A 16,641-nucleotide genomic window follows, 5' to 3' on the forward strand; every position below is an offset into this window, starting at 1 on the left:
GTTGCCCAAAGCCCCATCCAGCCTGGTCTTGAACACTTCCAGGGATGGGGCATCCACAGCTTCCCTGGGCAGCCAGTTCCAGTGCCTCACCACCCTCACAGTAAAGAATTTCTCCCTCGTATCTAATCTAAATCTCCCCTCTTTCAGTCATACTGCCTGTTGGTTTCCTTCCGCCTCCTCTATCTCTGGCCAAGGATGGGAGAGCCCCCGAAGCATCAGCCAGACACAAGCTGCACAGTCACTACTGAATTATACCCTTGTGACTCCCTCCCTATCAGCCCCTAAACGTTACTTTGCTTGTGTGCATTGCTCACAGTCTTCATTTCACCACTGCTCCCGGATGGCTGCCTCTGGGTAGCGCTTGTCCTGCCCTCTGCTTCTCCGCGGCGCCTGATGTCCCTCCCCAGAGCAGTGCTGCTGCCTGGCTGGCTCCATGGCCCCACCGCCGTCCCAGCGGCTGTTGATTCCCGAGCCTGGCACAAATACAGTCGGTGCAATCAGTAGCTGAAAACATCTGTGGCGACCACTTTCTGCAGTGGAGACGTGCTACAAGCTGTTGAATTCGCTTAAGCCTTGCTGTAAATTTCCTCCTGTACCCTTGAAATTTTTTTGTAACTGTAAGTACAGCTGCTTTTTCACAAAAGAGGCTGCGTGCAGCACTGAGACCTCAGTAGCGATGACTTCCATGTCCCTTCCAGCACGTGTTCAGAGGTGTGCACCAGCACACCGCCACAGCAGCATCCTTCATGAGCCCATCTCTGCCCTGTTTCCTGGATTCATTTGAAGCGGAGCCTGTGGATTGCAAGAGCGGCCGTCGTTTTGCTCCTTTCCCTGGACAGTTCAGCTGCTCTTGTTCTTTGATTCATTCCTTTAGGGTTAGATGTCTTTTTCTCAGCAATTCCTCCCATAAACTGGAATCACATGTCCCACAAATGATCCTGTCTCTAATTAGGAGATCTTTCATGTCTCTAAAGTACATGTGCGTGCCAGAATTCTCAGCAACATGATGCAAGCATCTATCCGGTTCTCTGCTTCTTGCTTTTGGGATTTAGAGAAAAGTATCCCTCTGCTACCTCATGTATATTTTCCTCAAATATCTCCCTCAGCTGTTCCAGGGTTCGTGCATTCGTTCCTGGCACTTTTATTTCACTCTTTCATTTTGTCCTGTGAAAACGTAAAAAAGCTGTACCTTCATTTTGTCATTTTTATTCCCTTTGTCAGGTTCATACACAGACACGATTCTTCCACAAACACACAAAATCTTCTTGGCCTGGAAGTTTTGCATTCCTAGTGGTCTGGTTCCTTACAGGGCATTAATTTGCCCATTTCTAGGTGCTGTTACTCAGACTTTTTTCTCTCTGTGGGTCTCTCTCAGCCTGCCTGATGCTAACCATGTTTCCATGCACAGTATGCTAGGTAAATAGCATGAGGGCTCCACATTTTTGCAGCCAACTTTTATATGGGTATTAGGAGAGCTTTACTACATATAATACGTGGATATTTCAGTTAGGTACAATGAGAATAAAATATCCAGTTTTTCAAAATGGCAAACTATGCTCTTCTTTCCAAATTCCAGTTGGGCTGCCACAGCCACAGTGACAGGAGGTTGTTCTGACAAGCTCAGCAGACACCTCTAAATCTTCTGAAGTGTTCTCCCTCGCCTCCCTTCTGCCTAAGTAAAATAGTACATTTCTTTTCCTAGACTTCTAATGGCCATATTTAAGCAAATGACAACATTCCCTAATGGGGAGTTTCCTAAGAAGTGATGGTGTCAGTCAGTCTCAACTGCAGATAAACATTCTTGCTTGAAAATTTCTGGAAGCGTTGCTTGAACCTAACAAATCACCTAGCAGAATAATTTTTCTCTTCTGCAGCACAGCTCCTCGACTCTGTAGCAGACACAACCTGTTTCCCCATTAATTCATGCCTCTAAGAGCTTCTCAGCTCCATAAGCTGAAGGGAAATTATGTTTTAATCAAGTACATAAGCTCTAAAAAATAGTCAGAGGCTCTGCTCTGGGAAGATGCTAAAGCCCTGTAGGAACAGAGCTCCCCTTCAGTCCCTCCTGCTGGGCTGAGTTGCTTTGCAGGCGCAGAGCGTCTCGCCGCCTTGGGTTGAGTAGCTCTACTGAGTCACCACCAAAGGTCCACCTGCCTGAGGCAGGGCATCAGAGTGCTCTCTGACCACGCATCCTTGATTCGTAAGTGGAGGTGGCCATCAGCATCCACATGACAGCCGGCACTTCAAAATGGGTCACACACAACCACCCCCAGGACGGACTGACACAGTAAAACAGACACAGCATCCTTGGGTCAAGTACACGAGCCAAACAGGAGAGTAAGTGAAAATACTGCAAAGATGTGAGGATTGAAATCGTTTTGTGAGGTTACCATATGCTGAATTTGACTTGGCCATAGAGAAACATCATGAAGCCACACCACCGAACAACGCCTCACATCCAACTGGTCTCCTCTCAAGAGAAGGAAGGTGCTGGAATTCAATCTTTCGGCACCCCTCTCAGAAACATAAGCGACAACAAATTTTAAGCGCTAAGATTTGGGATTGGTGCATGCAGGCCTTTCTTTTTGCAAATGTGATTTTAAGGCTCAATGTAATTGTTGCTAAAAATAAGGTAATAGAAGGGTTCCGGTCTTGCACTGTAATGAACTGCAGGCTCAATTGTTTGAAGAAGTAAAATTGCACTGATGAGATCAGATCAAAGACAAACGAAAAATCAGATATTTCCTCTCGAGGGTAAAAATTTTAGGAGGGTCATGCTTTTTCAAGCAGCACTTACTGAGGTTTAAAGGCAGAGAGATCTTGTAGTCAGATTTAATTCATTATCAAAACAACAACAACAAAAAAAGAAGTGGGCACATGAAAACTCCAGTGTCAGAAAATGCTCAAAGAAAATCAAACATACCAGTTCCTATTACCGAGTAGAATGTGGGGCCAATCTTGCTTTGTTTTAGAAATTAGCTGCAACACAGACAACAGAATGGCATCAGTAACAGCTACAACTGTCTACCATTCCCAGGCGGTAGACCTCCTGCAAAACTTCAGAGGCACCACCATTTTTAATTCCTTGCCAACAAATACACTTGTCATGATTGTTGGGATGCCAACCACTTCATGACAGAACCCAAACAGCAAGAATTTTTAATCCAGGGAATACTCAGAGCAATTTATGTCAATCCCAGTGCCTCATTCCAGAGTCTGAGAATAATATATCGCACAGCTGTTACTATTATATCTAGTATACACTTCAAATTATTTGTTCTTTTATCCTTTTTTTTTTAATAAATAATTGGGTTTTGTGGCAGTTTACTAAATCTGAATTTTGTGCACACACAATTTCGTTGTCCAAAAATACTCAAGAAAACGGAAATAAATAATTATTAAAAAAACAACAGAGCAGAGAGGCCAGATAATTGCTTGAACCCAGGTTGTACAAAATCAGTTTTACAGATGTACCTTCTGATTATGTCAACCATCCTAGTAGCCCTAGACTCACTTGTGATTTGTGGAGCTCCTCCACAGAGAGCTGAGTGGTCAAATGGCATTGATTAATTTCATGTCTACCTGCTAAGCCATATCTAAAAATGGGAAAAGGACACACTGCACTTTCTTTACACTGTTATCCTATAATCAGTATTTGTAGTCAGAGCAGTGGTGCTGCATGAACCTATGAATTTAGAGCAGTTTGTGTGCCCGTGACCACAGCGGTTCCACATTTACATTAGAAATAACATGCCCTTGAATTTACTTTTCAACAGTGTGCACTCCTGAGTCTTCATATAGCAGAAGCAGTTCTCTCCCATAAAAAAATAATTCATTTAAAAAACCCTCAACAAAATATAAGAATCATATCCTGAATATCAGATGCTTAGATTTAATCAAAGAATACCAGATATACCTGTAAAAGGGCTCCAATATCTTCAACATACCACCTTCTCCTATTCTGCTACCAATCTCAAGAATTGCTACAGTCTCCTGAAAGGCACATCAGGCTGGAACTGTCTACAGTCTTCAAAAACAGAAGACAAGAGAGATAACGACCTCAAAACTGGTAGGGTTTTACCCAGCACCGAAACCCGGTTTCTTAAAAGCAAGAGAGATCTTCTTCATTAGAGGTCCAGTGTAAAGGAAAAACTAAAGACTGGCCTCTAAGCAGTTCTTACGGGCCAGATTGTCTGAAGCAAGGCAGTACTAGGCACCGAATGGTAAATGAGAGCAAAGATAAGGTTCCTAATTAAACATCTCCATGGCTGAGTTACAAGCTGGCTGGATGCTACAGCCTGTGGGCTGCTCAGAGTGCTAAGGGACTATCTGAGAGCACTATCTGAGACCTCTAGGAAGCGGTGAAATTCAATGGGGAGTTTTAAATCAGCTGGAATAGTTCAGCTGATCTGTGCCCTGCAGCAGTGACACCAATGTTGGGATCTGGTTTCATACCTGTTACTTGTTCACAGGAAAAGAAAACTTGCCACATCACCCAGTCATATCACTAAGCATGCCTATAAACTACTGGGGCAGGGATGGAGAAAACATTGGGAGCCCCAAGAATCATCAGATGAGAGATTAAACTGTTAATGGAAGTTGTGCAGTCCATTCGACGGGAGGCTAGTTTAGTACTAATGCAAAACTATGTCCTCCGTACCCCGAGGCAGAGTAGAACTCGCTTTGAGATACGAGGCAGCATACCCCACAGCATGTCAAATTCCTCACCAAGAGCTAAGTCCAGATTATTGTATTTAAAATTGTGGCTATTTCTTAGGGGAGAAGACAGCAGGTGTCTTTAAGATCCATTTATTGATTCTCTGAGGTGCATTTAATTTACTAAAAAAGGCATGCTTCTCAAACCCATTTCCCTGAAAGCATCAAAACCACACAGAAGCCCAAAGACTGAGCAACATAATGTCTGATACAATAAAAAGACAGAATTGTATTAACAGATTCGTCTGTTCAGATTCTGAATAGATTCGTCTGTTGCTGATGAATGGCAATGTCATACTAACATTTCAAATTAGAATACTGGCATCTTTTTCACATCCCCTTTCTACCCTGATTTTGACCGCTCTCTGTAAAGAAATAAATACACAAATACATATTCATGAAAAAGAAAAACAATGATGTTAACAAATTATGATAATTCCTAAAAAGGGCCACACGTTGCTAACGCTTCTCTGAACTGTAGTGATTAGGCTGCTAGTGTAAATAAAAATACAATGTTTCAACACCAAGACTCTTCAAAATTCAGCACTGAATAATGTATCTGGAATATATGATTTTTTTATTTCCTCCAACGTCAACATTTTTAGTAAAACCCACTGATGAGGTTTAATTTTTATTTTCTGCTTGTATATATTTAATAGCTTTTAATAACTAGGCCGCTTATTTCTGACAGTGAAATGAAGAAACTAATTTTTACTAGAAAGAATAAATCTTGATGCATTTTGCAAAGCAAGAACACAGAAGACTGTCATGCTTGTGACAGAGGTGTCCTGAATTCTCCTGATAAAAGCAGCACACCTCTTCCTAGTCAATTTAACAGGCACTGGTTCCAGTCTCAAGCAATATAGGTTTGCGGGTCATTTAATCATAGAATGGTTTAGGTTGGAAGGGACATTAAAGATCATCTAGTTCCAACTCCCCTGCCATGGGCAGGGACGCCATCCCTTGAACACTTCCAGGGATGGGGCATCCACAGCTTCTCTGGGAAACCAGTTCCAGTGTCTCACCGCTCCCACAGTAAAGAATTTCTTCCTAATATCTAATCTAAATCCCTCTTTTTCAGTTTCAACCCGTTATCTCTCGTCCTGTCACTACACTCCCTGATAAATAGTCCCTCCCCATCCCTCCTGTAGGCCCCCTTCAGGTACTGGAAGGCTGCTATAAGGTCTCCCTGGAGCCTTCTCTTCTCCAGGCTGAACAACCCCAACTCTCTCAGCCTGTCCTCACAGGAGAGGTGCTCCAGCCCTCTGATCATCTTCGTGGCCCTCTTCTGGACTTACTCCAACAGGCCCATGTTGGACCAGAGCTGGACGCAGTACTCCAGACAGGGTCTCACCAGAGTGGTGTAGAGGGGCAGAATCACCTCCCTCGACCAGATCATCTCCTGTGACTTCAACCTGCTAGACATTGGGTGCCCAGGAACGGGAAGTCACCATACGTGATGAAGAGGATATAGGTGCTTGCAGAAACAACCCTTCCATCCAGAACAGGTTTTTTAAGTAGGTAGGAAAAATCACCCATCTCATCTCACTACGTACAGAGAAATTACGCTCCTACTACTTTAAACATAGGATAGTTGATAGGAACTATCCACTCGTTTGATGTCTATCTGTCTCAGATTTTGCTTTAGCTGGGTATGTAGCTTCCAATGATGAGAATTCATACATGCTAATCACTGTTTGTTTAAAAATTCAGTTTCATTGATTACTAATATAAGCAAGTTATTGGGAGCACTCAAGTAATATTATGAGACAATGAAAACATTTGATAACCTCTTTGGTAATTTTAAAAAAAATATAATATTTATGGAAATTAAAGAATATGTCTCATACAAAAATAATAGAAAGACTATGACTTACCCAAAATACTCTAACGTAACATTACTGCCTTTCTACCTTTCTCCTGGTTACCCAGGGAGTTTAATTACCTTCTTATGCTATTCCTTGCAAGCTCTTTTGTTCCTTAAATCTTCAAAATAAAATTTCTCTTTTCAATGTTAGCTAGAGCTGAGCCACTTTTTCTGACAGGACCTCTTGCACGGGAATTAGATGGAGAGAAAGAGCTACATACTGATGACCACTCCCATATTTATTTAAGCCTGTAGACATTTTATAGAACCTATCAGAAAAAGCTTTGAATTATAAGAAAGATACATTCATCTCACAATCACTTTTCAGCTGGAGATTCAATCAGACAACCGAGTGTACGAACAAAGGTTTATATTTAGAGGACTGAATAGAAAAAGGTTGCAGTTAAAGCACAAAGTCCTCAAAATTTAGAAAATGCCAAAGGTAAGGCTCCCCTCTTCTCAGAAAAAGCTGTTTTGAGGGAAATTGCCCTACTACAGTAACTCTGAACAATACACTCAGCACTGACAGTTCATCCCAAATATTTTATGTTTGGCAATATCCTAAGGAACTGATAACAATGCAAATATGAGGCAACCAGCTTCTCTACAATTAACTTTCCCTGCTTCACTACTATCATTTTAGTTGGAGAGAGAAAGTAAATACTTTTCCAATGAATTAACTAACTTGAGGATGTATCTTAATCTTTAGGTTACATACTGTATTTCTATTCCAGCACATTCCTCCTCTGAAAAAAAAAAAAAAAAGAAAAAAGGATTATCAGTCATTTCCTGTGGACTGGCAAGAAATCCAGTCTTGCAAGAGCAATTTAATACTGCAGCAACTGCACTGTCCATTTTCTGTATTAATTTCTCACCAGTTAAGATCTCCTGTGTACAAGGGAATATGCTTTTCACAGGTGGTTTAAAACACAGCTTTTGGTAGGAAAAGTCTAAATGATTCAATTTCTTGTGGAATTGCAAAGGAAACTGCAGCTGAGAAAAAAACCCCAAACAACAACTACACAATCAAACTTCTTTCTTAATCTGAACACATGTAAATTAACTTTCAAGAAATGTTACAAGCACTAGGTCAGCCTTCCCCCTCTGCTGGTTTGAGGATTTGAGAACACCATGCTCCCTGGGCCAGAAACTAAGAAATCAGAAATAAGCAAACTTAATTTGAATATGTGTTTGCACCTGTTTTCAAAGCGCCCCATTCCTCACTTTGCAACAGGTTAAGATAAGGCCAAATCTACTGATTTCCCCTTCTATTTATATCTGGAGCAATGCAGCATCAGCTGAGAGAGTCAACTGCACGTATCCAGGACATGGGAAGCATTGGAGAACAGTTTCTCCTCCCTCTGAGAGTATCCAGAGCAAGTGTATGTGAAGGGAAGTTTATTGTGCATTAAAAGACTTTTAAGGTGTGTTCCAAAAAATCCTTCTCTGAATACATAAGTGAGAACCATGAGAATGAGAAAACAGTAAGAGTATTGAATGACACAAAGGTTAGTTTTTCCAAAGTAAACTATATTATTACTGAGAAAACTGTGAAACAACATAGCAATAAAAAGAGAGGCTAATGTTTATTGTATACATATAAGATCTTCTGACTACAAAATTATTTTAATTAGTTAAGTGTGACAATATCATTGGGCATTACCTGATTTTATTGTTAGCTGGGTTTCTTCCTCAAAAAATGAACTTCAACCTGCAGAAACTTTCATCTTAACAAGATTTCATACGTTACAGTTCTTGGAACAGACCACTTCCTTAAAAATACATGAGGATCAAGTTTTAGAAGATTTTAATTTAATCTCTGGTCTTGCAATTTATTCTGAGGTCTAGTCTTAAAGAGATACATGTATTACTTATGTATATCAGAGGCAGCAATAATAACTCACTATTTTCTTAATAAGAACAATGACCTCTTAACCAGATTGTTTTTTCCTCTCTCTCCACTTCTTCTAAGAAGATTTTTATGGTGAGCTATTTATGTTTTAAATTCAGTGTAAAACATATGGACACCTGAATCTCAGCTTTTTAACACCACTAGCACATAATTAAAGACATAATGGAAGACAAAAATCAACAAACTGATAACATTTCGTCAATGGAAATCATTACTCCATATAATTATTTTAAGGCCTTGAAACTCACAATCCCCCAGTACCTTTAGAGCAGATATGCTCAGCCCCAAACAAATGTCCCTAGTTATTGCAGAGATAAATGGGCTTCCTAGCCAACAAATACAAGCTATTTTGGACCAAGCTGTGAGAGCAGTCAAATCATAGACCCAAAGGCCCTTAGAGAAACTGTGTTGCTGGCAACTCTCTTTCTTACACACCAGTGACCCTCCAGGACTGATACTTCAGCTGATCTCAGCTGTCTCAGAACTGACACAAAAGATGCACAACCCCTGAAGTTAAAACGTCCGTCACACAGTAAATCCTCAGACACAGTAAATCCAAAACAATGTATATATTTATACACACGTATGCATGAAGACACGTATATTCACCCACATGTGTTTCCTATGCAAAACAAAGTAGTATCATCCTATGCCAGGATTCCTGTTCAGCTTTATCATGTTCTTGATTTTATTCATATTTGGACCATGCAGGCTACAGATCAGTGCAATGGATTCATCAGCAAAAGGGTAGTTTACACCAGCCATTTCTAGAAATAAGACCCTGATGTAACGGTTATATAAGTCTCTGCATGTTTTCATTAATACCTCTGGTGGTCTGGGGTGTGCACAGAATTTGGTACCGGCGTATAGCTATCATTTTTATCTACAGCATTTGGAATGATAACAAAAAATAAGTATGCATGCTTTTCTTTTACTGCAGATACACAGACGATAGGAGGATAGGGGATATCCAGATTTAAAAAAATAAAAAAAAATCTGCATGCTATTGATTCTCCCACACTTATTACCGACTGCTATGTCTTCTACCACAAATATTCTCTTTGATGTTAACAAGAAAGATGAGCTGCAAAGGCTGCAAGAATGCTTGTGCCCGTTACTGTCTTAATTATAAACTTGTCTGACTATAAACAAATGAAAAATAAATTGTTTGTATGCCCTGGCCAATTCCTACGGCTATGAAGTGAGCATTCCATTATTTGCCATAAGAAGAATTTTATATTGCTATGAATGTGAACACCTGCAATATTGAGAACTGCACCCAATACACATACACACATTTAGACCACAAGGTCTTTCACATGAATTTTAGCTATATATGTATGTATGACCTGAAACAGAAGCTGGAGAAAAGGATTCATGTATATGAAAAAGTACTGATATCCCTTGGAAAATGCTCTTTATATGAAATACTATGACTACAGTCACAAAGAAGGTATCGTCATGACACCCCAACTATCTGTACTAAGCTGGTATAGCAATAAGAAAATAAACTAGAAGAATTTAGTTCCCTAAATGTAAGATAATGGATGCCACTACTGAATACAAATCAAAACCGCTAAGAACAAGGCAACAACATTAACTACAGACAGTGCAAATAATTCAGCTATTTCTCAGGAGCTAAGCAAGCCAAAATATATAGTACTACTCAGCAATTCATACTTTCCCTACTTACACTAAAACTTATTTTTCATAGTTAAACACTTCTGTACTTTGACATCTATTATCAAAAGAATAAAGAAAACATAATATATGCTTTCATTTTTTAATAGCAAACAATTTCTTCAATTATATATATATTTAATCCCAGTAATAAACTTGGACTTGTTGTTTCTGTTTTCATTAATTGAACAAATATTGCATTGAAATTTTCTTACATGGAAGTGCTCCTATAGACATTTCAGCACAGAGGTCAATGCACAAACAGTATCTTCTCTGCCCTAGAATTACACCTTCACGGTTCATATCAGCTTCTACTTTACAACTAAGCTGTTTGTTCTTTTTTAATCTTACCCCAAGTTTCAGAAGAATCTTCTAGGAGGCCTGCAGGCAATACGATAGAAAACCTTTTCGGCTACTTTCATCCTGCCTTTTGAATGACGGTTCAGATGAGGAAGAGCTCTTTCAGCATTAAAGTGTAATTCTTCTGCTGTAAATTTCAGACTTCTTACAGGATGACTGCATCCAGGCTGATACACTGAAAAAAATATTTAAAAAAAAAGAAAAAATCTTTCACCGTGCAGAAACATGTAAATATGTATCAACCGAAGCAGCAAATGTCTGTAAGGGTTTTCTTTTTTCTGCTTTTGTAACTGTTGGGCAGGATCATCAATATTAGCTGTAGAAGAAAGGATGCCCGAACTCTGCTTTTAGATCTCAAACATACAAAGAGGTGTGTACAGAATTGTGAGTCTAAAAATCAAAGTTTTACAGAAACCTTCATTTTTAAAAATTGGGTCCTATACCAGAGTGTATGCAGGGAAGAACAAGCCATTTTTAGTGCTCACATTTTATCTTCACAGGGGCAGCAGTTCTCAAACACGTTCCCCATACAAGGATTTTACTCTTTTTGTGTCCTTTTTCTCAACACGCTGCTAGATACTTCTCTATCTTAATCCATTAGCTTCATGATCGCACTGCATAGAGCGACACTCTTTGTCAGGAGACTGCACTGTACCACGAGAAAAAAGCAACAGATCGAGCAGTGTGCACATATATTTCCAACTGCTCTCTGTACAGTGAGACAAACTGTAAAAGAAAAGAAGTTATCTGCATTGTAAAGCAGGACAGCAGTATTGTTCTGAACAGTACGCCGCATGCATTTCAGTGATGTGAAAAGGACAGGCACCTGCTTTTTGACTTACAAGTCACGTAGACTGTAAAATAACGGAGTAAACCTGATCTGATGAATTGTCCAGTACAGGAGTAACATTAACGGTTTCTCAAACATCTTGCAGATTATTTATTACAAAGGTTTTCTAGTATGAAGAGTAACCGTATTACAGGCAGCGGCAGTACCTCACTTTGTAAGTGTACAGACTGGAAATTCACACTGGAGATTTCCTAAGGATGCCATGCAGTGTTCAGGAAGCCAGAGATAGATTCAAGCTTGCAATGTTGATTCCAAGATAAAACTAATTTATGGCTGAAGAATTATCACGCTTTTTAACCAGAGAAGGGCCTCCTCCACAAAGCTCGTCTCTCGCTAAAAATCCGTTCTGCAGTTTGTGATAGAGGGGCCAAGCCTGGTGTGCGGCGAGAGACTCATCCCCATCTGCAGCGTGTATCTGGAAACCAGTCATCTCGCGTGATTCCAACCTCGCAGGGACAGGAATTCCTGTCGCCCTGCTCACACAGATGCTTGCGGACAGCTCAAAGGCTCCTGCAGCAGTATCTGAGTATCTTGACAATTTAAATTTTGGTGGTGATTACAGTGCAAGATTTACATATTTAAAAATGCTCGTCCCGGACAGGTTAAATATATAAATAAACCCCCACATGTATTTACTAAAATTAAATGTATTTTTATATTTAAATTGTATGTAATAAAATTAAATATGTGACATATTAAATTTAACTGTACCCACGTAGAGTACACAAACATACAACTTTCTATAGAAGCATATATGCTGTTGTACTCAGCAAGCAATTCATTTAGTGGTAGAGTGATTAATTTCAATCCATACTTCTAAATGCACGTCTTAGAGCATTAATGTATACTTTAATTACTGTGCCAAGCAGATGTACACATAATAGCAGCTATCATTCTAGAACTTTACAGACATGGTTCACTATTTGAAGAAACCCTTCTTAGATGAACATTCACCTTCCAAAAGCAACAGACTCTTGATCGTATCAATGTTGCTTAATTTCAAAATCAAATCACAAATTCCATGATACTCAGTATTGTTCTTAAAGCCTTGGCTCCTGCAGTTATGCAATTACAAGACACTTAACAATTTTTAAGACTAAGTATATCTCTAACCCTCGTGTTTTATGCTTAAAATCTGTGTCTCAGCAGCTCAAAACCATGCAGCAAAGTAAAAGAAACTCTACAATGTTTTAACATCTTATAGCAGTTAACCCATGTCACGATTTTTGAATCCAAGCTAATATTTTTCTATACTAATACCTGAAATTAGTAATGCCACACTATTAACCCAGGAATCTGCTGTGAAGGCCACGGCCAGGCCAGCCAACAGCATCAGCTCCTGGCAGTGCTTCCAGCTGATGGTCAGCAAAAACACCCATACACCTTAGACGAGCTTGGAGAGAGCAGTATGGCCCACATGCAGCCACCAAGCCTGTCCCGGCTACACCCGTCACGTGGACCTGCGTGTGACAGCCCCAGCAACATCTGGATAGGCTTCCTGTGTCACTCATCAGCTTGCCGAGCATTACCACAAGGTAGACAGGTTAAGGAGGAGGATCCCCAAGACGGTCACGGGTCTGGAGCATCAGCCCTGTGAGAAGAAGCTAAAGGAACTGAGCTTGCTCAGCCTGAGGAAGAGAAGGCTTTGGTGATAGCCTTTCCATACGCGAGGGGAGGTAATTGAGAACTGAGAGCCAGGTTGTTCACAGTGGGGTGTGGTGGGAAAACAAGAGACAACAGACATAAGTTGAAATGTGAGAGGTTCAGGCTGGAAATAAGGGAAAACTTTACTGCCATGAGGTCAGTTATGGAACGGAAGAGGCTGCACAGAGAGGTTGTGCAGTGTCCATGCTCGGAGGCTTTCATGACCCAACTGGATGAAACCCTGAGCAGCTGATGCTGCTTTGAGCAGGACGTTGGACTAGACACCTCCTGAGGTCCCTTCCAACCTGAAGGATAACCCTAGGATCATTCTGTGTTGCTGACCATTGCTGCCTAACTGACATGTTTTCTGGAGCTAGTCTCTTCTCACAAGATTTTATTTGCTCGGTTCACTCCTTAGAGCCCTCACTATGACACCCTTGAGGCCCCAAAAGAGTGTCTTATCTAGCACCAGTGTTTTTTTTTCTCAAAGAGCCAACTACTCTTTCAGGCACTTGAATCCCAAAGTATTTTAGCAAATATTCTGAAATCCATGGATTTATTCTAGATGGTAATTGCTATTATCTAATGAGTAACCCTCCTACAGTATCAACATGCAAAACACAGAATGAAGTATCTGTAAGATTTTTTTCCTCATCATGAACGAAATCCAACTTAGTCATGACATTTTTCCCTTTTTAAAAAAATACAACCCCACATCTGACTTTGACATATCCCTTCTCATGGGGGTCAAATCAGCTGCTAAAACCGCTGGCATAAATGTATTTCCATTATTTTTTTCCTGCATATGTTCTATATTTTCAGCTCCCAAAGCACACTCATGAAATCAAGAACAGCCCTGTGCAGGCAGGCAGCTTCCACACGTAACAGAACATCAAAGCACATCCACAGCAAGGTCCATGAAATAGACCTCCATACATGTACCTGTTTTTATTACTACTATAATACAGAGCATTATAAATGTGACAATATACGAAGGAACTGGGAAGCAGGAGTGTTGAACTACCTAGAACTTCAATCACCTGACATTTGAAAATGCTCGTGTGGCTCATACATGAGGCCCTGGGTACATTTTGGTACACAGAGTTTATTATTCAAGTCCAAAACCAGTATACAGTGAACTCACTGAAAAAAAATAGTCACTAGAACTAGTAAGAAATATACAGTTATAACAGACCGCCCCAAAGCACTTCTAAGACACAGTTAGCACAAACCTGCTATACTTTTATTAGAAGACCACCTTCCTAAAGCAACCGGTTTTCATCAGTTCCTAGAGTGCTTTTGCTTAATTTCTTTTTCTTGTCCAGCTGTGCCCTAACTTCCATTTTGCTAAGGTATATAATTTTCCCTAAGAAAAGATCAAGTGGACAAATCAGGTTCCCACTTCTGGCACCAAGATATTACTGAACTCCATAAGCTATTAAGGGGTTCCAAACTACGGCAAACAAGTCCCCCAAGGCTTACTTAGGAAAAAATATAAAAACACAGGTCTAAGCTTGCCAGAGTGTCTGCCTCTTACAGTCATAGAAACCTGCCTCAGAAGAAAAAAAAAAAAAAAATCTTTATTATGTATGAGGTACAGACCATCTGTGGTGGGCTCCGAGAGCCAACTTAAAAGAAGTAAGGGGGGAGGGCAGCGTTCCCAGCTGCATTCACAGTCAGTGAAGAGCTTGAGACTCAGAAGCTGTTTGTGAGCAGGAAAGAGGTGGTGGATTAGGATGAAGAAGGATGTACAAGACCTGTCATTGCGAAGGATGAAAAAAAAACATTGTTACATGCATACTGTGTGTAGGGGTATACGGAGATAAAACAACACGAACAAAGAAAACCTGGTGAAGAGAAAAACATCAGCCCATAAAATACAGTTTTCTAGGAGCGCTCTCTCCCTGTCACTGTGGTGGAAGGAGGACAGAGAAGGTAGTACTCTCATTGTAATATGGACCACTGAACTCCTCATGACGTGGGAAGTAAGAATGGTAGCAATGAAGAATTTGGGGAGGCTTTCTTATTTACTCTTTCTTTTAAACACATCTTTCCATATTAGTTTTAAAAATTTTCTTAATTCCCTTGACTTCTCTTTTCACTACTGCCACTACACATATCCGTATTAGCTAGTTACTATTATGCATGCCACACAGCTCAATAGTGTTTCGCTTCTGAAAAGGAAAAAATAACCTTGTTTTTTAATGGTAACCACCGAAACTTGAGTTACATTTAACCTTCCCACCAAAAAAAAATCCCTTGAGAACATTTTCTAACTTCTAGCAGCTTGCTATACATTTACGGGTTTGCAGTTCACTAAACAGGACAGTTACATTAGTTACCGTGACTAGGTAAATATGAGTAAACCTTTCGAAGTGACTGTTGCTGATTCTGTCAGGAAGCAACTCTATTTATAATCTCTATTCAAGCAAAAACCATCCCAAGTATTTGTCCTGCTATGTAAAAATTTGCTGGCTTTTTAAACACTACAAATTAAACCCTGGTTTCACCAATATCCCTGGATCAAACCCTGCTCATCTCTCTGGGGCCAGGATTTCACCTGGAATTTGAGTCTGTATGTGGGCTAATCCTGTACATACTTACCTGTGGATGGAAGGGGCACTGACATTTGAGCTCTGGTGAATCTTGACACACGCTGAAGTCACTTTTCCCAGCGGTCTGCTCCACCTAGCTGCTGGAGATCCTGGCTCTCCGTGCTGAGTCAGCACACGCAGACCTAAGGCATGCTCCAGCAGCTTAGCAGAAAAGTGATGCATTCTGAAGGGTTTGAGCTGAACCTGGGGATTTTGCAATGAAGCAGCTAAGGTGTGGGCACACGTTCCCTCCTGGAAATTCTGCTGAGGAAGCACTAATCCCCAGCAAAAGGGTGGAGCAGGGAGTTTGGGGCAGCAGGAACTTAAACGACTTCAAGGAGGTTTGCCAGAGCTTGTCTGTCAGCGCTGGAGCTTTACTCCTGTAAAGAGTCCTATCAACTTCAAAGGGGCTGCGTGCACCAGGGCAATTACTGACATCCACTTTGCAGAGAAGGCTGAAGCCTAATTAAAATATGTATTTTTTTTAAAATGTGCATGATGACATCACTTTCACTTTGTTAAAGCACTGCAAATACTAGGAGAAACAGTGCAAGATTATCGTGCTTAAATTTGCTTATTTCTTTAAAATAAGGTCAATTTTGCATACATGTGCCAATATCCATAGAAAACTTACTAACTGCACCCCTGCAAATCTATGCTAATCTGTATACGCTAGCATAAATTAAGACGAGTCCTTGCTATAAAAATGCCTTTCTATCCACGTATCTCGGAATACGCTTATGCCTAAGCAGGGAATTTTAAGTTGTTTCCCAGACTGTTCCTGTATTCAACTGCAACCTGTTTATTTTGACCTCAGTTCTTAGAAACTGTTGATGCCACGGTAGAAATATGCTGTGTGTTCCAACAGGCAACAAACAGTCCTAATGACAGAATACTCCATCTGTGCTGCCAGAGCGTACAGCCTCAGTCTATAGCTCGTATATGCTCTAACTGAGCATGAACGCTCGAAACGCGGAGCTTGTATTGCAAGGTACGTTCTGACATGACAAAACTATCC

General features: G+C 40.5%; 1 long non-coding RNA gene across 1 annotated transcript in view; it reads right to left on the bottom strand.

Annotated features, from left to right (window-relative positions):
• LOC141470489 (uncharacterized) overlaps positions 1-16,641 on the bottom strand; it is a 102,239-nt gene that overhangs the window by 70,648 nt on the left and 14,950 nt on the right. The window contains exon 3 of the long non-coding RNA XR_012463486.1: positions 10,527-10,710. This is a non-coding gene — a long non-coding RNA (uncharacterized lncRNA). The remainder of the gene's footprint in view (positions 1-10,526; positions 10,711-16,641) is intronic.

Source organism: Numenius arquata, chromosome 1 (genome assembly GCF_964106895.1).
Source record: "Numenius arquata chromosome 1, bNumArq3.hap1.1, whole genome shotgun sequence".
Taxonomy (NCBI): domain Eukaryota; kingdom Metazoa; phylum Chordata; class Aves; order Charadriiformes; family Scolopacidae; genus Numenius; species Numenius arquata.